The 25,303-nt window shown below is 33.1% G+C and overlaps 2 long non-coding RNA genes across 8 annotated transcripts; one reads left to right on the top strand and one right to left on the bottom strand.

Annotated features, from left to right (window-relative positions):
• Positions 1 to 632: 632 nt before the first annotated feature.
• On the top strand, positions 633 to 10,516 carry LOC134231063 (uncharacterized). 4 transcript variants are annotated; one of them, XR_009984496.1, is made up of 8 exons: positions 633 to 682; positions 5,619 to 5,727; positions 5,990 to 6,112; positions 6,366 to 6,491; positions 7,481 to 7,566; positions 7,808 to 7,905; positions 8,279 to 8,336; positions 8,612 to 10,516. It is a non-coding gene; the product is annotated as an uncharacterized LOC134231063 (long non-coding RNA). The 4 variants fall into 4 exon arrangements; XR_009984494.1 differs by having other exon boundaries at positions 5,959 to 6,112; XR_009984493.1 differs by having other exon boundaries at positions 5,938 to 6,112.
• A 5,067-nt stretch (positions 10,517 to 15,583) lies between these two features.
• On the bottom strand, positions 15,584 to 24,844 carry LOC134231062 (uncharacterized). Of its 4 annotated transcripts, none has more exons than XR_009984491.1 (7): positions 24,712 to 24,844; positions 20,005 to 20,125; positions 19,623 to 19,804; positions 19,260 to 19,384; positions 17,330 to 17,415; positions 16,796 to 17,066; positions 15,584 to 15,763 (listed from the first exon to the last, which is right to left on the bottom strand). It is a non-coding gene; the product is annotated as an uncharacterized LOC134231062 (long non-coding RNA). The 4 variants fall into 4 exon arrangements; XR_009984490.1 differs by having other exon boundaries at positions 19,623 to 19,801; XR_009984489.1 differs by having other exon boundaries at positions 19,623 to 19,780.
• Positions 24,845 to 25,303: the final 459 nt, after the last annotated feature.

Here is a 25,303-nt window from a genome sequence, read left to right as displayed (position 1 = left end):
TCATACGAAATGTTGGATACAATATTCAAAGGAGCCTGCTCGTAATTACCCCTCATCGTCACCAGTACGACACACACTTATTTGCCATTCCAAAAGAATGCCATGGATTTTTTTTGTTTAACAATTGACTGATTAAGCACCTTAATTATGTCTTCTCATTCCTTGATTAAAGTTAATCTCTTTGGCTAAGTTTCTTTATAAATAATGGAAAAAATGACTGATTGTTTTTTTTCACTTTACAATTAGCAAATTCTGAAATTGGAAATATTACATATTTCTCAATGAAAATTCTATTTGGGCCTTGGTGTCTCATAGATTGGCCGACCTGTCTTCAAACCTGGGCCAACCTATCAGAGCCGAGGTGTCATTGGGCCGAGGTGTCAATGGGCCGAATTGACGTTGGGCCGAGGAGTCTGAGACTCTGACATAAAGATATACCCGGTAAGTTAAAAGCACAAGGTATATTTACTATACAAAAAAATTATTTGAAACAGCGATGAGACCGTGGTCTCTTTCATTAAAACTATCACGTGACTAATCAGAACGAGGCTACTTTCATTTTTGCATTGCCTACGTGCAGCATGGGATCATAATTAAGACCTGATGATATCTTCAGATTACAGCCTGCAACATGATAATTAAGCCCTGTGATATCTTCAGATTACAGCCTATTAAGCTGCAAGTAAGTGACAGTGTAACATAACATAAACCTTGTCATGGTCTAAAATGCAGATTTTCACATAGAAAGCCATGATGATCATTTTTTTAATGTTTTTAACCAACTGAAATGACTATAGGTACTTCATTACTTGTCATGGTCTTTATATAACAACTACATACAAGAGACCAGGGACTATAATACACACTATATACTTGTCATGGTCTCTATATAACAATAACATACAAGAGACCAGGGACTATAACACACTATATACTTGTCATGGTCTCTATATAACAATTACACACAAGAGACCAGGGACTATAACACACTATATACTTGTCATGGTCTCTATATAACAATTACATACAAGAGACCAGGGACTATAATACACTATATACTTGTCACGGTCTCTATATAACAATTACATACAAGAGACCAGGGACTATAACACACTATATACTTGTCACGGTCTCTATATAACAATTACATACAAGAGACCAGGGACTATAATACACTATATACTTGTCACGGTCTCTATATAACAATTACATACAAGAGACCAGGGACTATAACACACTATATACTTGTCATGGTCTCTATATAACAATTACATACAAGAGACCAGGGACTATAATACACTATATACTTGTCACGGTCTCTATATAACAATTACATACAAGAGACCAGGGACTATAATACACTATATACTTGTCATGGTCTCTATATAACAATTACATACAAGAGACCAGGGACTATAATACACTATATACATGTCATGGTCTCTATATAACAATTACATACAAGAGACCAGGGACTATAATACACTATATACTTGTCATGGTCTCTATATAACAATTACATACAAGAGACCAGGGACTATAACACACTATATACTTGTCATGGTCTCTATATAACAATTACATACAAGAGACCAGGGACTATAACACACTATATACTTGTCATGGTCTCTATATAACAATTACATACAAGAGACCAGAGACTATAATACACTATATACTTGTCACGGTCTCTATATAACAATTACATACAAGAGACCAGGGACTATAACACACTATATACTTGTCATGTTCTCTATATAACAAATACAGAAAAGTGACCAGGGACTATAACACACTATATACTTGTCACGGTCATTATATAACAATTGCATACAAATGACCAGGGACTATAACACACTATATACTTGTCACAGTTTCTAAATAACAATTACATACAAGAGACCAGGGACTATAATACACTATATACTTGTCATGGTCTCTATATAACAATTACATACAAGAGACCAGGGACTATAATACACTATATACTTGTCACAGTCTCTATATAACAATTACATACAAGAGACCAGGGACTATAAAACACTATATACTTGTCATGGTCTCTATATAACAATTACATACAAGAGACCAGGGACTATAAAACACTATATACTTGTCACGGTCTCTATATAACAATTACATACAAGAGACCAGGGACTATAACACACTATATACTTGTCACGGTCTCTATATAACAATTACATACAAGAGACCAGGGACTATAACACACTATATACTTATCATGGTCTCTATATAATAATTACATACAAGAGACCAGGGACTATAACACACTATATACTTGCCATGGTCTCTATATAACAATTACATACAAGAGACCAGGGACTATAACACACTATATACTTGTCATGGTCTCTATATAACAATTACATACAAGAGACCAGGGACTATAACACACTATATACTTGTCATGGTCTCTATATAACAATTACATACAAGAGACCAGGGACTATAACACACTATATACTTGTCATGGTCTCTATATAACAATTACATACAAGAGACCAGGGACTATAACACACTATATACTTGTCGTGGTCTCTATATAACAATTACATACAAGAGACCAGGGACTGTAATACACTATATACATGTCGCGGTCTCTAAATAATAATTACATACAAGAGACCAGGGACTATAATACACTATATACATGTCATGGTCTCTTTATAACTATTTCATACAAGAGACCAGGGACTATAACACACTATATACTTGTCATGGTCTCTATATAACAATTACATACAAGAGACCAGGGACTATAACACACTATATACTTGTCACGGTCTCTATATAACAATTACATACAAGAGACCAGGGACTATAACACACTATATACTTGTCATGGTCTCTATATAACAATTACATACAAGAGACCAGGGACTATAACACACAATATACTTGTCATGGTCTCTATATAACAATTACATACAAGAGACCAGGGACTATAACACACTATATACTTGTCATGGTCTCTATATAACAATTACATACAAGAGACCAGGGACTATAACACACTATATACTTGTCACGGTCTCTATATAACAATTACATACAAGAGACCAGGGACTATAACACACTATATACTTGTCATGGTCTCTATATAACTAACAATTACATACAAGACCAGGGACTATAACACACTATATACTTGTCATGGTCTCTATATAACAATTACATACAAGAGACCAGGGACTATAACACACTATATACAGTCTATATAACAATTACATACAAGAGACCAGGGACTATAACACACCATATACTTGTCATGGTCTCTATACAACACTGTAGCATGAGACCATTAATACACTATATACATCACATGGTCTCATGTTTAACAATTACATGTAGCATGAGACCATATACATATAACAGTCTTAAACATAGATGGTCTCATGTTTACAACACTGTAGCATGAGACCATTGACATATAACAGTCTTAAACATAGATGGTCTCATGTTTACAACACTGTAGCATGAGACCATTGACATATAACAGTCTTAAACATAGATGATCTCATGTTTGCAACACTGTAGCATGAGACCATTGACATATAACAGTCTTAAACATAGATGGTCTCATGTTTACAGCACTGTAGCATGAGACCATTGACATATAACAGTCTTAAACAGGTATGGTCTCATGTTTACAACACTGTAGCATGAGACCATTGACATATAACAGTCTTAAACAGGCATGGTCTCATCTTTAAAATACTGTAGCATGAAACCATTGACATATATCAGTCTTAAATATAGATGGTCTCATGTTTACAACACTGTAGCATGAGACCATTGATATATAACAGTCTTAAACAGGCATGGTCTCATGTTTAAAATACTGTAGCATGAGACCATTGACATATAACAGTCTTAAACATATATGGTCTCATGTTTACAACACTGTAGCATGAGACCATTGACATATAACAGTCTTAAACATAGATGGTCTCATGTTTACAACACTGTAGCATGAGACCATTGACATATAACAGTCTTAAACATAGATGGTCTCATGTTTACAACACTGTAGCATGAGACCATTGACATATAACAGTCTTAAACAGGCATGGTCTCATGTTTACAACACTGTAGCATGAGACCATTGACATATAACAGTCTTAAACATGATGGTCTCATGTTTACAACACTGTAGCATGAGACCATTGACATATAACAGTCTTAAACATAGATGGTCTCATGTATACAACACTGTAGCATGAGACCATTGACATATAACAGTCTTAAACAGGCATGGTCTCATGTTTACAACACTGTAGCATGAGACCATTGACATATAACAGTCTTAAACATAGATGGTCTCATGTATACAATACTGTAGCATGAGACCATTGACATATAACAGTCTTAAACAGGCATGGTCTCATGTTTACAACACTGTAGCATGAGACCATTGACATATAACAGTCTTAAACATAGATGGTCTCATGTTTACAACACTGTAGCATGAGACCATTGACATATAACAGTCTTAAACATAGATGGTCTCATGTTTACAACACTGTAGCATGAGACCATTGACATATAACAGTCTTAAACATAGATGGTCTCATGATTACAACATTGTAGCATGAGACCATTGACATATAACAGTCTTAAACATAGATGGTCTCATGTATACAACACTGTAGCATGAGACCATTGACATATAACAGTCTTAAACATAGATGGTCTCATGTATACAACACTGTAGCATGAGACCATTGACATATATCAGTCTTAAACATAGATGGTCTCATGTTTACAACACTGTAGCATGAGACCATTGACATATATATGTCTTAAACATAGATGGTCTCATGTTTACAACACTGTAGCATGAGACCATTGACATATAACAGTCTTAAACATAGATGGTCTCATGTATACAATACTGTAGCATGAGACCATTGACATATAACAGTCTTAAACAGGCATGGTCTCATGTTTACAACACTGTAGCATGAGACCATTGACATATATCAGTCTGGAATATAACATAGATGGTCTCATGTATACAACACTGTAGATGAGACCATTGACATATCACAATAAATTAAGTCTTAAACAGTTCATGAGAGAGACATATCTCATGTTTCTCACAATACTGTAGCATAGACCATTGACATATTACAGTGTGGTCTATGTATAAACACTGTAGCATGAGACCATTGACATATAACATTTAAACATAGCATGGTCTCATGTTTACAACACTGTAGCATGAGACCATTGACATATAACAGCCTTAAACATAGATGGTCTCATGTTAACAACACTGTAGTTTGAGACCATTGACATATAACAGTCACAAACATAGATGGTCTCTTGTTTACAACACTATAGCTTGAGGCCATTGACATACATGTATAAAAATCACCAAAAAAAAAAAAACAAATTTATTACTAGTATTTGAAATGCTAAATTATATGGTAGCATTACAATATTTCCTATGCTTGTTATGGTTACAATTCATGAAGTCCCATGAGTTCCCTAATGTGTCTTTCACCATTTTAAAAACAAAAATTAGATTATGAAATTAAACAATTTAAGACGATAAAGAAGTTTAATGGTAAATACTCTATACCTTTTTTCAGCGCCCCACACATTATGTAAATTAGAGCAGTACTGTCTTGAGAGGGGCCCTTCGTTTTTCTGGACATCAGAATTTTATATCAATGGATTGTCCTGGAAATTGCCATACAGGTAGGTGATGAAAATTACAAGAGCTGTTTTGTATGGCTAACTTAAAGATCTTACTCAAGGAAATAACTAATCACAATGAATTAAGTTAATTACTGGGTACAGTTTTATATATAGAGAGAGACAATTTCTTCTTATTTTTTAATTAATCACATTTTTAGGCCTACAGTATTAATTTTGACTCATATAAGAGGAATATCATATATTAAGCAGGCTTTTTCCATTGAACTAAAGGAAACTGTCCTTTAACATGTGCATGAAGCAGCTCCCTGGATGGTGTGTAGTCTGTTTGTCAACATGTGGAGCCCAGGTGTATATCAAGCTGTACAGCGACTATCAGAATGTTGGAGCAAAACAAAGATCTGATTTTAATCAGATTGATTTAAAGGTAGGTATGTTTACTGTCAATTTTCTTTTTTAAAAAGCTGCATCAGGTGTGTTTTTTTTTTTTTTTTGATTCAAATTTTGTGTAAGTACATACTCGTATTAATCTTTATTTTCTCTTACATTAATTTACTGCAGAGGGTCTAGTTAATAAATTTGATAAAGCTATAGAGAAGCATATAGGGAATAATTTCTATGTGTGAATCCCAAAGAGTATAAGGTAACCCTCATTTTGACTATAATTTCTCTGATTTCAGGAGTAGTCTCCCCTGTTAAAGATCAGTAATGGGTGGATATACAATGCTGGATGCAGTCTGGTCATCAACAGAGAGTTTTGACACCTGTAATTTGCCTCTGTAACCTTTGCTGTGTTTATCAGACAGGTAAAAAAAACAAGATAAATAATCAAAATAATTTTAATGAGATTAATATTAAAAAATAAACCATACTTAAATACATGTATACGAATTAAAACACAATTATTAACACATACAATTATACATAATGTTCATATTTCCTACATTTGCATGATTTAATTGAATCAGTGCATAATAAAATATAGCAATATTTATAACATGTAAGGCAATTCACAAATTAGGTATTGCATCCAAATTTCATACTTTTGAATTTAAAACACAGAATCAATGATTTCACATCTACAACCGTTCATTTTCTACCTAAATTTTGTGGTACATTTTGTAATATGCAATAGGATGTTTATCTTGAGCAATAAATAAATTACAATTCCTCCTTTTAAAGTCTTACAACTTCCTCTTTTTTATTTTAGTTTTGTTAGTGATTAACTGTTCCGTGTCTTTAGATTTTTTTTCTTACAAATGATATCTTTTAGATCTTTAATTTTTTTGTTATGCCCCCCTTCGAAGAAGGGAGGGCTTATTGCTTTGCTGCTGTCTGTCGGTCGGTCTGTCGGTCCATTTAGTTTCCATTCATTTTCTTCATAACCGTTGCACATACTGAAATCAAATTTGGTATACATATATATCACATGAATATCTAGGCCAAGTTCTGTACGATCGCACCATTTTTGACAGAGTTTTGCCCCTTGGAGTTTGAAAAAAATTCAATTATTTGCAGTTTCCGTTCATTTTCTTTGCAACTGTTGCACATACTGAGATGAAATTTAATATACAGATTAATCAGATGAATATCTAGGTCAAGTACTGTTTTGGGTACATTTTGTATCAATAGTGTTTATTTTTGACAATAGTTATGCCCCTCGGACTTACATAAAAATTCCAATTTGGAGGGGGGATAAGTGTTTTACAAACATCTCTTGTTGATATTTATATTTTGATAGTTTTTATTTCATTTAAAAGTAATTTAGTCTATCTTGTTGTTTTTTTTTTTTTAGATGATGAACCAGTCTACTTCTTTTTACAAGAGGTACCCCTCCATATTCACAAAGTTCCAATGTTGAGTTTCCATGACACCTATTCAGTGAGTGCACAATTTAATGTATTCTACTTTAAAACTTTTTACTAGTTAAAATACATTTTGGATTTGATTTTCACAGATCTCAGAAGTACAAGTTTGATATTTAATTATCTCAAGATTACTTGGACCTACAGTCAAATTTATACTGTATGCAGTCTTTAAACAAACATTTGTCTTCTTATCTGTCATTTCTAATTCAAAGTCACAAGGCAACACTGAAGATTTCCACTTGTTGCCTTTTCAGTCCACCACAGGAAAAGGAATATAGTTGACAGGACTTTTTGCGCTGTCCTTGGAAGCAGTTTATGATGGAACCAACAACAGTAGCCAGCTTCCTGAAAGGTAAGTCTACCAAGTTGTTTCTGTACAGAGCCTCTCTGCTTGTTTTACCCTGATATACTGAATGTGTACATAAATTGGCGTATTCAAAATTTAGCGCAATCACTGAGTAGTGAGTGGTTAGTACAATTATAAATCAGCCTTACACATGTCCACACTTTACTTTGTATGGATAATTAAATGATTTTTTAGTTGTATTCATGAATTAGTTCATTGTTGTCCATGCCATATCTGCTGAAATATGAAGCCTGCTTTTTTTAAGTATACATACTGTAACAGTATATTATACACTATATATATACATATATAAAATATCATACAATTTATATTTTCTTGTAAAGTGTCTTTTATTTTTCTATTATTTTTATTTTCTCAGATTTTTAATTGGACTGTGCCACATTTGTCAAGAGGCCCAACTTCACAGAGAAAACCTGGTATGCATATTTTCTTTTTTACAATCATTCTTAGCAGAACAATAAAAGAATTGTAACATTAATTCTTTCAATGTTAGTAACTGAAAAGATTTTAAAAAAAAAAGAAGACAAAAATAATTAAAGCAATTTATACCGTACCCTGCTAGAAGTATTGATACAATTCTTTTGATTCCATTTTTATTCAACTATATCCCCTTTTCATGCTTTTTGGCTTTTTGTACCTATAAATGGATACATCTGTATGTATATGTATATTTATTATGTTTATATTTCAGGTTGGTTATAAAGGATTGTTATGATTTGATACCACTTCCAGTTTTTAAAGACACAAATGGGCATTTCCTGAACTTTCCAGTAATTTACAACAAGGAACTGTACTGTGGCTCACTTTTTATTCAGGAGAACTTTGTTTTCGTGTAATTACATGAGACTTTGATCTCACAAAAATTTGATTCTGTGGTACAATAGCATTCCGTAAGAATATAAAGAGCTACAACCACAATTCTTGAAAATTTTGTCTAGTTAATATAAAGAGTTTATTCTTATCTCATGAGAAATTTAGCAATCTATCTAGTGAAGTATGTTACTTCTTATTTTTATCAATACAGTGTGTGCTATGTCATATGAGATATGTGAGTCTTTAAACTTTCTTGAAAAAGAATATATATACTGCATATGTAAATTATACAGTAAAACTTGGTTATGACAAATTGGCTGGGACTTATAAAATTACTTCACTATATCCGTAATTCATTATAACCGTATAAGAAATTCATTAACTTTATATAGCTGGGGATCCAAGATGACTTCGTTGTAACCGTGAATTCGCAATATCCTTGTTCATACTAAACGAGTTTTACTGTAATTATTTTTCATATACATTGGTTGAATATGATATATTGATTATTGAACATCTATGAAATCATGTACATTTGTATATTAAAAACTGTTTTTTAACATGTCATTTTTATGGTGCTTTTCTGTATCAGATGATGTACTGATGGACTGTACCAAAAATCTCATGATCAAGCTTCATATATGTATGGTGTCTATTTTCATATTCTTGTAATCAGATATATTTTTTTGACATTCAGAAAACTTTTTGAAAGAGATGTATAATTGTGTATCAGGCAGAGTAGATGCAGTTTGATTATATGAAATAAGGTTAAATATTTTATGCTCAGAATATTTTTCAGGGTTATTTAGGTGTACGTGTAAATGTATCCTTCATTTTCATACTGTAATAATATATTAACAGATATGTATACTTTTCAATATTTACTGATATCACTATTTATTATATACCAGTAATTATTTTAATGAATGATTCCAGTGTCTCCGTATTTGACAGTTCAAAACATATATAATTATATTAAAATAAAAAACGTTTTTTTTCTTGACAAATTTTTACACATTATACACAAGTATTTTAAAGTAGTTGTCATGGAATGGTAAATAATCTGCTTTATTGACATAAAAAAAACAACATATTATGTACATCCATATGAAAAGAAAGAATTTCAAAGTTTTTTTTATATAAAAAATAAAACAACAAAAAGAAATTCTCTGTGTGTTTATTCCATCAATATGTTTGAGAATAAATTGTATCCATCATATTTCCTCTCCATTATGTAGCACTTTGATTTTGTTGTTCAGGAATTAAGTTCAGCTTTGACATTTGTTTAAGTAACCTAACCTTTTGAGTTGTTCAAAGTCATGGGAGATGTCACCACAAAGTTTAATATGTGTGATTGGATTTGAAAAATAAACAGGAAATTTCAATAAAATGCAACAACTACATTAACCTCTTATGGATACATGTAATCAGCAAACTTTTAAATGCGTGAAATTTCAAAGAATTGAAAAATTTATAGTTAATTTAAAATCCTATTAATTTTATTAATGCACACAATAATTGAATGGATGCAAACATCAAATTTATTATTATTCTCATATATATAGAGCAATAAAGTGAACATTTATGCCATTGATGAGAGCAATAGCCAATTAATCTAATTATTCAAATGATACTTGCATTAAAACATTCCTTGAGTTCCTGAACACTACACCGGTGCTGGCAACATTAATTTATAAAGATTGTTTTAATGCAAGCATCAAAGTGATATTCCTCTAGTATGCTCATGGGCGTCGGAAGCGAATTGAAAGTGGGGGGATAATCGAAAGGGGGGAGGCTAAACCAACAAAAAAAGGTAAATCATGATTTTCAATGCCTATTTAAGGTTATAAGGTTTATTTTTGCGACCCCCCCCCCCCCCCCCCCCCCCCCGGTTCCGACGCCTATGATGCTTAAGCATGCATTGAACCATAGTGATGATATTTTACGACCATTTTGCTCTCACCCTAAAATAATTCATGTAACTACTTATAAGGGATGTAACACCCGTCCGGTATTATCGTGGACACTTTTTCTTTATTATCACATTTTCGAAGTCAAAGGCAATCTCGGACAGCAAAATCATTTTTTCACTCTTTTTAAATTTTATTTTTTACAGGCTAAAATATCTTCATCAAGGAAAACAAAATTGCTCAACCAGTAAATCTGTCAGTTTCACATTTTTTCCTGTTAATTTATTTCAATTATCTACTGTCCTGGTGAATTAGACACAATTAAAAATGCTCGGTAAGCACATGTTCACATATATCCATGGTAGAAAGATCATACCCGTATAGGATCTGTCGAATATATTATATACTCTATGAAATGACAATTTTATTACCCCCTCCCCCATATTACTAATAACTGGAACCATTTGAACATCAACGGGATGATAAACTGGGACGTGAAAATGGAACACGTCAACCCCCACCCCCTCCCCCAAAGTAGATTCTCATATACGTTTTCTACAATCGGGTGGTTGCATGTTACTCACTATACATGTATATGAAATTAATTAGGTTAAAATGGGATGAAAAGATTAATGATAGTTTATAGGTGAAGCTCGTGGCTATTTAGAACACGTTTGCTTATAAATAGAGAAGCTCTGGTGATATGTAATTCAAAATTAATTTAAAATCAAATATTTAAACAAATTAAAAACCCCAAGACTCTGTATATAAAGCATATCAAACAAAATTCCTGTCATTCAGGGATTTTTTTTCTTTATGATATTTATATGACGTCCACTTTCATGGCAAGATTATATATATGCGAAGACATTCTTATTTGTAAAAACCCGCTTGAAAAGTGTGAGGGTATATATATAGTGATTCAGTCCATCTGTCTGTCCGTCTGTTAGGCTTTTGTTCTGCTTGTAATTTTTCAAATAAAATTTAGTTTACACAAATTTAAATTTAGTTTAGAGATACATTATTTCAGTCGAAAGATTTTGTAGTTGTAATATGTGTCCTTTCAAGTCAAATAATTTCAATGGGAGTTTCTTTGATATTTACAATAATCATAGAGATTTCTATAGAAATATCACCAATATCTGACTACACCAGATGGTAGCTTCCGTGGCCAGCTTAATTTTGAAAATTGAATTTTCAAAATGACATGACTAGAAAGTTTTAAGACCACCAAAAAAAAAACAACTTAAATCTATATAAACTTTATTTATAATATTTGCATAAATATTTTGCATAATTGCGCTGCATGTGGAAAAGTAATATAAATCAAAACAATGGCTAAACATTGAAGATATTCAATGTCTAATCCACTTTACAATTCAACAAAATTGTTCAAATAGTTTGTCAAATTACTTGTAGTTAAACCTTGATATTAGACATTACATGATGTGCATAAATATATGTGAAAATTTCAAGGGATTTTGTTAATTTTCAATAAATTAATATATACCAGGGAAGAGAAACGGTGTACATGTATATAACAACTTATGGACAGATCAAACAATTTACCAACACTAACAATAAAAGGGACATGACATACTACTAAACAGATAAAAACAAGCCAGACGTTAACAGACAGACGGACATCCCGATTACTATTTTTCTAGCGGGGGTATACATAAGAGGTGCAAAATGACATTATCTATATTAAAGAATCTTTGAAAGTATCATTATACCCCCCGCTTGAAAAGTGGGCGGGTATACTGTAATCGGTTTGTCCGTCCGTCTGTACGCCCAGCCGTCTGTCTGTTACTAGGGTTAGGTTAGGATTAGACTTAGAGCTAGGGTTAGGGTTGGATTTAGAGCTAGGGTTAGGGTTAGGGTTAGTCTGCAAGGGTTAGAGGGTTAGAGCTAGGGGGTTAGGGTAGGGTTAGGGACTTAGGGGTTAAGTTTAGAGCTGGGTTAGGGTTAGTCAAGGGTTAGGATTAGCATTAGGGTTAGAGCTAGAGCTAGGGTTAGGGTTAGACTTAGAGCTAGGATTAGAGTTAGACTTAGAGCTAGGGTAAGGGTTAGGGTTAGATTTAGAGCTAGGGTTAGGGTTAGGGTTAGTCTGCAAGGCTTAGGGTTAGCATTAGGGTTAGAGCTAGAGCTAGGGTTAGGGTTAGACTTAGAGCTAGGGTTAGGGTTAGACTTAGAGCTAGGGTCTGGGTTAGGGTTAGATTTAGAGCTAGGGTTAGGGTTAAGAGTTAGATTTAGAGCTAGGGTTAGGGTTAGACTTAGAGCTGGGGTTAGGGTTAGGGTTAGTCTGCAAGGTTTAGGGTTAGCATTAGGGTTAGAGTTAGAGCTAGGGTTAGGGTTAGGGTTAGTCTGCAAGGGTTAGGATTAGCATTAGGGTTAGAGCTACAGCTAGGGTTAGTGTTATACTTAGAGCTAGGATTAGAGTTAGACTTAGAGCTAGGGTAAGGGTTAGGGTTAGATTTAGAGCTAGGGTTAGGGTTAGGGTTAGTCTGCAAGGGTTAGGATTAGCATTAGGGTTAGAGCTAGAGCTAGGGTTAGGGTTAGACTTAGAGCTAGTGTTAGGGTCCATCTCTTATCCGCAACTCCTCTCATACCACTGAATGAGATTTAATGAAACTTTCACATAATCTTTATTACATATTGCCATTGTGCACCTCCTATTTTACTTTTTGATCCGATACATATTTTGGGTTTCCCATAGCAAAACATGGAAACTGTCATTATATTCAAATGGGAGGAACTCATTGCTTACAATACATTTAGTTCCATAGTGCGATTGTGCAATTCATGTTTCGATAGAATTTAAATTTGGGTTTTCCAATCAAAAAACCCTGTCTTTGTCTTTCTTTCTATAATACTGTGGACCGATCTCTTTACAACTTGAAACTTTATTTCATAGTGCCATCTTGAACCTCCTACTTTACGCTTTGACCGGACAGATAATTTTGTTCCCTACAGGACAAGATGAGTCTTGCCATATACTTAATAAGGACGTACCCAATTCGTTAGTGCAACTACTCCTAAATCCCAGAATATTCAATGAAGCCTTTACAGAATCCCTTTTTTACTCACATGCATGGGGGTGGGGATGGGGGGTATTTATGTATCATTTTGTGATGTTAGTGCAAGTCTTACGTAGATATTCCCTCCAACATCAAACAAAAGGCTTTTGATTGTGCCTATCCCTTTATTCATATTCTCGGATTATCTTCAGTGGAATATAAACTCCTATTTATTTAAGGCCACAAGGTCAAATAATTTTGAGTTAAATAAAAATGAAGTTCAAAATGTTAAGATGCTTTGCTTGTCACATATACTAGTATATCAGAATGTGTACAATGGCTGCCTCTGTCTATTAGCTCATCCATAGTTGTCCTTATATTAGTATATGTAAAAATTCTCCAAATTAAAGCTGACTCTTTTAATTGTTGGGAACATATGCATTTCATATTCAATTTTCCTTCAAGTTAACTGTAATCTCCATCCTTTGGTTTTGAACTTTAAATTTTTGTTGTTAGTCCATAATGTGTGACAGAAAAGAAGAAAATGTATGATTGGACTAGGAATGGAACTAGGACCACTGCATCACTAGCCAGGTGCTCTCTGAGAACAGGGCATTTCACTTTTGACTACTTAATGATACAGAATAAGGAGAAAGGATTTGAAACTGAAGAGAACAGTTTACTTTAAGTGTAATGATCAGAACACATTAATAAACATCTAAATGCAATTCAACATTTCAGATATTCCTTCAAACATCAAGTGTTAAGGAGACTAGAGGAATGTTTCCATTTCAAACAAGAAATAATTTTGTCATAATTTGAATTTCATATACATGTAATTTGGTTTAAATAGTAAAATTGGCTCAAAAAATTGATTTTAACTAGGGCTAAATCTGTACATGTATATGGTAACCAGAACACTTGTACAGACCTTGAAAATAAGGAAACAAGAAGAACAAGTAAGAATAAACTGTGCATACATGTATAAGATATGAGTTCTTTAATGGTAGTGTAACAATAACTGGTCATGTTTAACATTATAATGCAGTATTCAATTTATCAAAATATGCCTGCTGCCATTCAATTCATGTTTGAATACATAATAAAATATGCTGAAATCAATTCAATATTTATTGCTCAAGAAAATATTGAAATATACAAATATGCTCTCATCCAAATTAAAGGCATGTGCATACATTCAAATTATTTGCTAACAACAAAAAATAATATGTGTATAATAAGTAATGTACACATGAAAAGCTTATAAATTAAACAAATGACAGCAAACTTAACAAAGAAAATAATATACTTATAATGCTTGCAAATGCTTGCAGCAATAATAGCTTAAAAACAAAATATTTAAGTAAAAGAGTAACAAGGGGCCAATGGACCTTAACAGTCACCAGAGGAGAATACAACCCTGAGCATAGAAATTTTTCTAAGAATAAATTAATAGGTGAGCCAAACTGTATGCCAAAATTAATTAAGACTGCTTAAGTGGTTTCAAAGAAGAAGTTGAAAATTTCCATATGATAGTGCACCATTGTTAGACTGACTTGGGTGACCTAATATTCATAATAATCTACACAGTAACTACCGTAAATTTGGAAATTTTTACATCAATTAATTTTTTACGTTTCAAAATTTTGCAAATGACCACTACTTTGTTTAAATTTTCTTATTGTTGAATTAATTTTAAGAAATATATTTTTGTGAATGCAATGAACTCGCAAATTTGCTAAAAATTTATCTACAGCAAAAATTTCTAGATTTACGTTATTCAATCTGCTATTGAAAGTTTTGCATTTCAATTTGTAATTAACACATGCTTGACTAAAAATTCTAACATAGTATTCAATACTCTATTATATTTCTCTTCTTACATGAGTGTGAAAATTGTGCTTTTTTCTTAAATTAATGACAACTTCGATAAATTCTTGTTCTACAAGTCAAATATACAATGCACCAAGAAAATATTTGCTGTCATATAGAAAAGTTGATCTTTAATCCACTTCAACCCCACATTTTCTTCTTCATTGCATTGGCTGTTTGGGCAGAGAATGGTGGGTACAAGGACAAATCATAAGGAAGGGTACATCGCTGAAATACAAGAAAAGTCAATGTTAAATAATAAATCATGAATTAATAAAAAAAATTTTTTAATTCAAACTAGAAATATGTCCATAGGACACGAATGCCCCGCAGAGGATATATTAGTAAAGCAAGGTGAACATTTGTATGTGTATAAAATTTGATCAGTTTGGTTCAGGTAGGGCTTATAGTTACTAGGGAATAAAAATGTAGGTCAGATCCAGCATCCGAAGCAAGTCTGGTAGTGTCCATCCTTAGAAGCATCATCCATGCAAGTTTGGTCCAAGTAGGGCATATAGTTCCTTAGAAATGGACCTGCTCCAAAAATTTAATCTGGTCACTCATCTGGAAAATGTAGGTCAGATCTAGCATCCAAAGCAAGTCTGGTAGTGTTCATCCCTAGATGCATCATCCATGCAAGTTTGTATCAACATGTGAAGTTTGATAACACCATCTTGAATGGTATGTTTAAAACTGAGCTAAACACTAATTTAAGAAAAGTGAGGTCAAGGTCAAAGTAAAGGTCAAGGTCAAAAAATGTCGATGCAGTTACATAGCTCTCAATATCTATCAGCATATGAAGTTTGATGAAAATATCTTGGATAGTTTCTTTGAAACTTAGCTTATACTTTGAACCGAGCTAAACACAAAGTGTGACGGAAAGACGGAAGGACAGAAGGACAGAAGACGGACATGACAAACACTATATGCCCGGCCATATTCATGGTGGGGCATAAAAAGGTCTGAGTACATGTGGAAGCTATAAACATACAAACTTCAAAAAGGCATAGCAATTCAATATACATGAATAACATTTAAATAATTACTATTAAAAAATTCAGATGTTAAGATGTCATCCACAAGCAGAAATGGTCTACCTAGATATCAATTGGATAGTGATCATCTTAAGGGGCCTGCTGTTTTTCGTAAGTTTCATTTGGAAGAAATAGACTTGGTTTAGAGGAATGTATTTGGAGCTTGACCTTGACTTGACTAAGACCTTTTTGTGTGAGTTGGAACCATGCATTTTAAGAAACTCACCAAAGTTTCAAGTTTGTGATGGTTCACTGGACTGTAATCAGCATGGAGAGGAAAAACGAGGCCAGGCATGGATCCTTTCTATCTATTGTAAAAATGTCACTTTACCAGTCACCAAGAAAAGCTTTACAAAGAGGTTAGGAGATCTGGAAGGGGACGAAGAGCTGCATGCCTAAGTGTGGTTATGCCTGTCCGTCACTTGGTTACCGGTGGTATGCATGGTATGCTTCTTGGTGAAAATAGAACCAGCATCAGTTGCCAACATGCATTAGACCTGCAACAAAAGGGGAAAAAATTATCAACTATGTTAATAAATACATGTATATGTAATCAGTGATTACAGAGCTTACCTCAACTTAAGGCAAAATCCTACATTACACTATTTATCTTGAAGTTTACATCCCAAAAAGAAGACCAAGTAATCTTGACATAATTAAATATCAAACTTGTACTTCTGAGGTCTGTGAAAATTAAATCCAAAATGTATATTAATTAGTAAAAAGTTTAAAAGTAGAATACATTAAACTGTGCACTCACTGAATAGGTGTCATGGAAACTCAACTTTGGATCTTTGTGAGTCTGGAGGGGCACCTCTTGTAAAAAGAAGTAGACTGATTCATCATCTAAAAAAAAACCAACAAGATAGACTAAATTACATTTAAATGAAATAAAAACTGTTAAAATATAATTATCAACAAAAAAATTAAAGATCTGTAAAAAGATATCATTTGTAAGAAATTTTTTTTAAAGACACGTACAGTTAATCACTAACAGACCCAAAATAAAAAAAGATAAGTCATAAGACTTTGAAAGGGGGAATTGTAATTTATTTATTGCTCAAGACAAACATCCTATTGCATATTACAAAATGTACAATAATACCGTATAAGTGGAAATTTTAGCGAGACGCAAATTTAGCGATTTGTCTTTAAAACTTTGAATTTATTTTTGGCGAGATGTTATTTTAGCGATTTTAAAATGCAAACTAAAGAAGCTATTACAAAGAAATCGCAATTAATTTTTAGCGATATTTAATTTTAGTGATCTCGCCACTCTCACTAATAATGCCAAAATTAAATCCTCGCTAAAAATTCTTCTTATACGGTATCTACTTAGGAAATGAACGGTTGTACATATGAAATCATTGATTGTGTTTTTTTAATTCAAAAGTATGAAATTTGTATGTAATGCATAATTTGTGAATTGCCTTACATATTATAAATTTTGTTTTATGTTTTATTATGCTCTGATTCTATTCAATCATGCAAATGGGGGAAATATGAACATTATGTATAATTGTGTGTGTTAATAATTGTGTTTTAATTCGTAAACATGTATTAAAGAATGGTTCATTTTTTATTATTAATCTCAATGAATTATTTTGATCTTATCTTCATTTTTTTAAAAATGTCCTTTTTACAAAGGTTACAGAGGCGAATTAAGGTGTTCAAATTCTGTTGATGAAGTTAAATCCAGCATTGTATATCAAACAAAATTGATCTTTAACAGGGTTTTACTACTGAAATCACGAAATTATAGTCAAATGAGTTACCTTATACTCTTTAGGATTCACACATAGAAATTATTCAATATGCTTCTTTATAGCTTTATCAAATTTATTAACTCTGCAGTAAATTAATGTACAGAAAATAAAGTTAATGTACTTACACAAAAATTTAGAATCGCTTAGCTTAAAAACCGACATTCTTCAGAAAAATGACATAAACAATTTTTTGAAGTGTTTATTAAAAGACTTTGACACATCGATGCGGCTGTACAGCTAATACACCTATTCACATTCTAAAAAAACATGCACACCATCCAGGAAATTGTGTTTCCTTTGATACGTGTTTCTATGATCATGATAATTTTTTTGTATGACGTTCGTGATAAATTTTGTGTAATGCTTATTGGAGAAAGGCTAATGTCCGGTGTACAAGAATAACTGTATTTTAAAATTTAAAGTGGTAGAATAAAATATAATTATCAACAAAAAATTAAAGATCTATAAAAAGATATCATTTGTAAGAATTTTTTTTTTTAAGAAACGTACAGTTGATCTCTAAAATAAAAAAGAGGAAGTTATAAGACTTTGAAAGGGGGAACTGTAATTTATTCATTGCTCAAGATAATCATCCTATTGCATATTACGAAATGTACAATAATATTTACTAAGGAAATGAATGGTTGTACATATGAAATCATTGATTGTGTGTTTTTAATTCAAAAGTATGAAATTTGTATGTAATACATAATTTGTGAATTGCCTTACATATTATAAATTTTGTTTTATGTTTTATTATGCACTGATTCTATTCAATCAGGCAAATGGGGGAAATATGAACATTATGTATAATTGTATGTGTTAATAATTGTGTTTTAATTCTTATACATGTATTAAAGAATGGTTCAGTTTTTATTATTAATCTCATTAAATTATTTTGATCATTTATCTTCATTTTTTTACCTGTCTGATAAACACAGCAAAGGTTACAGAGGCAAATTACAGGTGTCAAAACTCTCTGTTGATGACCAGACTGCATCCAGCATTGTATATCCACCATTACTGATCTTTAACAGGGGAGACTACTACTGAAATCAGAGAAATTATAGTCAAAATGAGAGTTACCTTATACTCTTTAGGATTCACACATAGAAATTATTGACTATATGCTACTTTATATCTTTCAAATTTATTAACTAGACCCTCTGCAGTAAATTAATGTAAGAGAAAATAAAAATAATACATGTACTTACACAAAAATTTGAATAGGAAAAAACACACCTGATGCAGCTTTAAAATAAAAAAGAAAATTGACAGTAAACATACCTTCTTTGAAATCAATCTGATTAAAATCAGATCTTTGATTTGCTCCGAAATTCTGATAGTCGCTGTACAGCTTGATATACACCTGGGCTCCACATGTTGACAAACAGACTACACACCATCCAGGGAGCTGCTTCATGCACATGTTAAAGGACAGTTTCCTTTAGTTCAATGGAAAAAGCCTGCTTAATATATGATATTCCTCTTATATGAGTCAAAATTAATACTGTGGGCCTAAAAATGTGATTGATTAAATAATAAGAAGAAATTGTCTCTCTCTATATATAGAACTGTAATTAACTTAATTCATTGTGATTGGTTATTTCCTCAAGTAAGATATTTAAGCTAGCCATACAAATCAGCTCTTGTAATTTTCATCACATACCTGTATGGCAATTCCAGGACAATCCATTGATATAAAATTCTGATGTCCAGAAAAACAAAGGGCCCCTCTCGAGAAAGTACTGCTCTAATTTACAAAATTATCATCCATAATGTGTGGGGCACTGAAAAAAGGATATAGAGTGTGTACCATTAAAATTATTATAGTCTTAAATTGTTTAATTACATAAACATAGGAAATAATGTAAGCTTCCCATATAATATAGCATTTCACAAAATAACATTGTTTTTTTTGGGGGGGTGGGGGATGGGGAGGGGTGTGACTGCTATATGTCAATGGTCTCATGCTACAGTGTTGTAGACATGAGACCATCTATGTTTGTGACTGTTATATGTCAATGGTCTAATGCTAACAGTGTTGTGAACATGAGACCATCTATGTTTTTGACTTTTATATATCGATGGTCTCATGCTACAGTGTTGTATACATGAGACCATGCCTGTTTAAGACTGTAATATGACAATGGTCTCATGCTACAGTGTTGTATACATGAGACCATCTATGTTTGTGACTGTAATATGTCAATGGTCTCATGCTACAGTATTGTAAACATGAGACCATGCCTGTTTAAGACTGTTATATGTCAATGGTCTCATGCTACAGTGTTGTATACATGAGACCATCTATGTTTAAGACTGTTATATGTCAATGGTCTCATGCTACAGTATTGTAAACATGAGACCATCTAAAGACTGTTATATGTCAATGGTCTCATGCTACAGTGTTGTATACATGAGACCATCTATGTTTGTGACTGTAATATGTCAATGGTCTCATGCTACAGTGTTGTAAACATGAGACCATCTATGTTTAAGACTGTTATATGTCAATGGTCTCATGCTACAGTGTTGTATACATGAGACCATCTATGTTTAAGACTGTTATATGTCAATGGTCTCATGCTACAGTGTTGTAGACATGAGACCATCTATGTTTGTGACTGTAATATGTCAATGGTCTCATGCTACAATGTTGTAAACATGAGACCATCTGTGTTTAAGACTGTTATATGTCAATGGTCTCATGCTACAGTGTTGTATACATGAGACCATCTATGTTTGTGACTGTAATATGTCAATGGTCTCATGCTACAGTGTTGTAAACATGAGACCATGCCTGTTTAAGACTGTTATATGTCAATGGTCTCATGCTACAGTGTTGTAAACATGAGACCATCTATGTTTAAGACTGTTATATGTCAATGGTCTCATGCTACAGTGTTGTAAACATGAGACCATGCCTGTTTAAGACTGTTATATGTCAATGGTCTCATGCTACAGTGTTGTAAACATGAGACCATGCCTGTTTAAGACTGTTATATGTCAATGGTCTCATGCTACAGTACTGTAAACATGAGACCATCTATGTTTTTGACTGTAATATGTCAATGGTCTCATGCTACAGTACTGTAAACATGAGACCATCTGTGTTTAAGACTGTTATATGTCAATGGTCTCATGCTACAGTGTTGTATACATGAGACCATCTATGTTTAAGACTGTTACATATCAATGGTCTCATGCTACAGTGTTGTATAACTGAGACCATCTATGTTTGTGGCTGTAATATATCAATGGTCTCATGCTACACTGCTGTATACATGAGACCATCTATGTTTGTGACTGTAATGTGTCAATGGTCTCATACTACAGTGTTGTAAACATGAGACCATGCCTGTTTAAGACTGTTATATGTCAATGGTCTCATGCTACAGTGTTGTAAACATGAGACCATCTATGTTTAAGACTGTTATATGTCAATGGTCTCATGCTACAGTGTTGTAAACATGAGACCATCTATGTTTGTGACTGTAATATGTCAATGGTCTCATGCTACAGTGTTGTATACATGAGACCATCTATGCTAAAGACTGTTATATGTTGATGGTCTCATGCTACAGTGTTGTATACATGAGACCATGCCTGTTTGTGACTGTTATATGTCAATGGTCTCATGCTACAGTGTTGTATACATGAGACCATCTGTGTTTGTGACTGTTATATGTCAATGGTCTCATGCTACAGTGTTGTAATCACGAGACCATCTGTGTTTGTGACTGTAATATGTCAATGGTCTCATGCTACAGTGTTGTAAACATGAGACTATGTGTGTTTAAGACTGTTACATGTCAATGGTCTCATGCTACAGTGTTGTAGACATGAGACCATCTATGTTTGTGACTGTAATATATCAATGGTCTCATGCTACAGTGTTGTATACATGAGACCATGCCTGTTTAAGACTGTAATATGACAATGGTCTCATGCTACAGTGTTGTATACATGAGACCATCTATGTTTGTGACTGTTATATGTCAATGGTCTCATGCTACAGTGTTGTAAACATGAGACCATGCCTGTTTAAGACTGTTATATGTCAATGGTCTCATGCTACAGTATTGTATACATGAGACCATCTATGTTTAAGACTGTTATATGTCAATGGTCTCATGCTACAGTGTTGTAAACATGAGACCATCTATGTTTGTGACTGTAATATGTCAATGGTCTCATGCTACAGTGTTGTAAACATGAGACCATCTGCGTTTAAGACTGTTATAATTCAATGGTCTCATGCTACAGTGTTGTAAACATGAGACCATGCCTGTTTAAGACTGTTATATGTCAATGGTCTCATGCTACAGTGTTGTAAACATGAGACCATCTATGTTTGTGACTGTAATATGTCAATGGTCTCATGCTACAGTGTTGTAAACATGAGACCATGCCTGTTTAAGACTGTTATATGTCAATGGTCTCATGCTACAATGTTGTAAACATGAGACCATGCCTGTTTAAGACTGTTATATGTCAATGGTCTCATGCTACAGTATTGTAAACATGAGACCATCTATGTTTAAGACTGTTATATGTCAATGGTCTCATGCTACAGTGTTGTAAACATGAGACCATGTGTGTTTGTGACTGTTATATGTGAATGGTCTCATGCTACAGTACTGTAAACATGAGACCATCTGTGTTTAAGACTGTTATATGTCAATGGTCTCATGCTACAGTGTTGTATAAATGAGACCATCTATGTTTGTGACTGTAATATATCAATGGTCTCATGCTACAGTGTTGTATACATGAGACCATGCCTGTTTAAGACTGTTATATGTCAATGGTCTCATGCTACAGTGTTGTAAACATGAGACCATCTATGTTTGTGACTGTAATATGTCAATGGTCTCATGCTACAGTGTTGTATACATGAGACCATCTATGTTTGTGACTGTAATATGTCAATGGTCTCATGCTACAGTGTTGTAAACATGAGACCATGCCTGTTTAAGACTGTTATATGTCAATGGTCTCATGCTACAGTGTTGTATACATGAGACCATCTATGTTTGTGACTGTAATATGTCAATGGTCTCATGCTACAGTACTGTAAACATGAGACCATCTGTGTTTAAGACTGTTACATGTCAATGGTCTCATGCTACAGTGTTGTATAAATGAGACCATCTATGTTTGTGACTGTAATATATCAATGGTCTCATGCTACAGTGTTGTATACATGAGACCATGCCTGTTTAAGACTGTTATATGTCAATGGTCTCATGCTACAGTGTTGTAGACATGAGACCATCTATGTTTGTGACTGTAATATGTCAATGGTCTCATGCTACAGTGTTGTAAACATGAGACCATCTATGTTTAAGACTGTTATATGTCAATGGTCTCATGCTACAGTGTTGTAAACATGAGACCATGTGTGTTTGTGACTGTTATATGTCAATGGTCTCATGCTACAGTACTGTAAACATGAGACCATCTATGTTTTTGACTGTAATATGTCAATGGTCTCATGCTACAGTACTGTAAACATGAGACCATCTGTTGTTTAAGACTGTTATATGTCAATGGTCTCATGCTACAGTGTTGTAAAATGAGACCATCTATGTTTGTGACTGTAATATGTCAATGGTCTCATGCTACAGTGTTGTAAACATGAGACCATCTGTGTTTAAGACTGTTATATGTCAATGGTCTCATGCTACAATGTTGTAAACATGAGACCATCTATGTTTAAGACTGTTATATGTCAATGGTCTCATGCTACAGTGTTGTAAACATGAGACCATCTGTGTTTGTGATTGTAATATGTCAATGGTCCCATGTTATGAAATTGTTATATAGAGACCATGACAAGTATATAGTGTATTATAGTCCCTGGTCTCTTGTATGTAATTGTTATATAGAGACCATGACAAGTATATAGTGTATTATAGTCCCTGGTCTCTTGTATGTAATTGTTATATAGAGACCGTGACAAGTATATAGTGTATTATAGTCCCTGGTCTCTTGTATGTAATTGTTATATAGAGACCGTGACAAGTATATAGTGTGTTATAGTCCCTGGTCTCTTGTATGTAGTTGTTATATAGAGACCATGACAAGTATATAGTGTGTTATAGTCCCTGGTCTCTTGTATATAGAGATCGTGATAAGTATATAGTGTGCTATAGTCCCTGGTCTCTTGTATATAGAGACCATGACAAGTATATAGTGTATTATAGTCCCTGGTCTCTTGTATGTAGCTGTTATATAGAGACCATGACAAGGTTATATAGTCATTTCAGTTGGTTAAAAACATTAACAAAAATGATCATCATAGCTTTCTATGTGAAAATCTGCATTTTAGACCATGACAAGGTTTATGTTATGTTACACTGTCACTTACTTCCAGCTTAATAGGCTGTAATCTGAAGATATCATAGGGCTTAATTATCAATGATCCCATGCTGAACGTAGGCAATGCAAAAATGAAAGTAGCCTCGTTCTGATTAGTCACGTGATAATAAGAGACCACGGTCTCATCGCTGTTTCTGTAATGCCCTGATTGACCTGATTGAGTATATTTACTGAAATAAAGAGTTTTTATGTGCATAAACAATATTATTTTTATTGGAAATTGTGAATATTATCATTTTCTCAAAGAATCATCAAGAAAATGCCAAATAAAATATTTTTATTTAGTTTTATTTGACAGAGAAAACTGACAGGGGTATAATGTCCTGATTTTAGGGTATAATGACCTGATGACCTGATAAAATGAAAACCTATAATAAAAGCAAGTTCTCATAATATTTGTTTCATTTTTCAAATCTGATTTATTTTCAGTACGATAAATACAGGTTTAACAAAAAGAATTTTCAAAAATATCGATTTTTAATTGCTCAAACGCGCTTTTAAAATTAACAAGGGGTATAATGTCCTGATTTTTGAATGCCCTGATTTTCGCTAATGACCTGATTTCAATACCTATTGTCTAT

This window comes from Saccostrea cucullata, unplaced genomic scaffold (genome assembly GCF_032062105.1).
Source record: "Saccostrea cucullata isolate Sc308-1 unplaced genomic scaffold, CSIRO_AGI_Scuc_v1 ctg3988, whole genome shotgun sequence".
NCBI lineage: Eukaryota > Metazoa > Mollusca > Bivalvia > Ostreida > Ostreidae > Saccostrea > Saccostrea cuccullata.
Note: the sequence above shows the minus strand (reverse complement) of the source record. Positions and strands in the feature narration are given on the sequence as shown.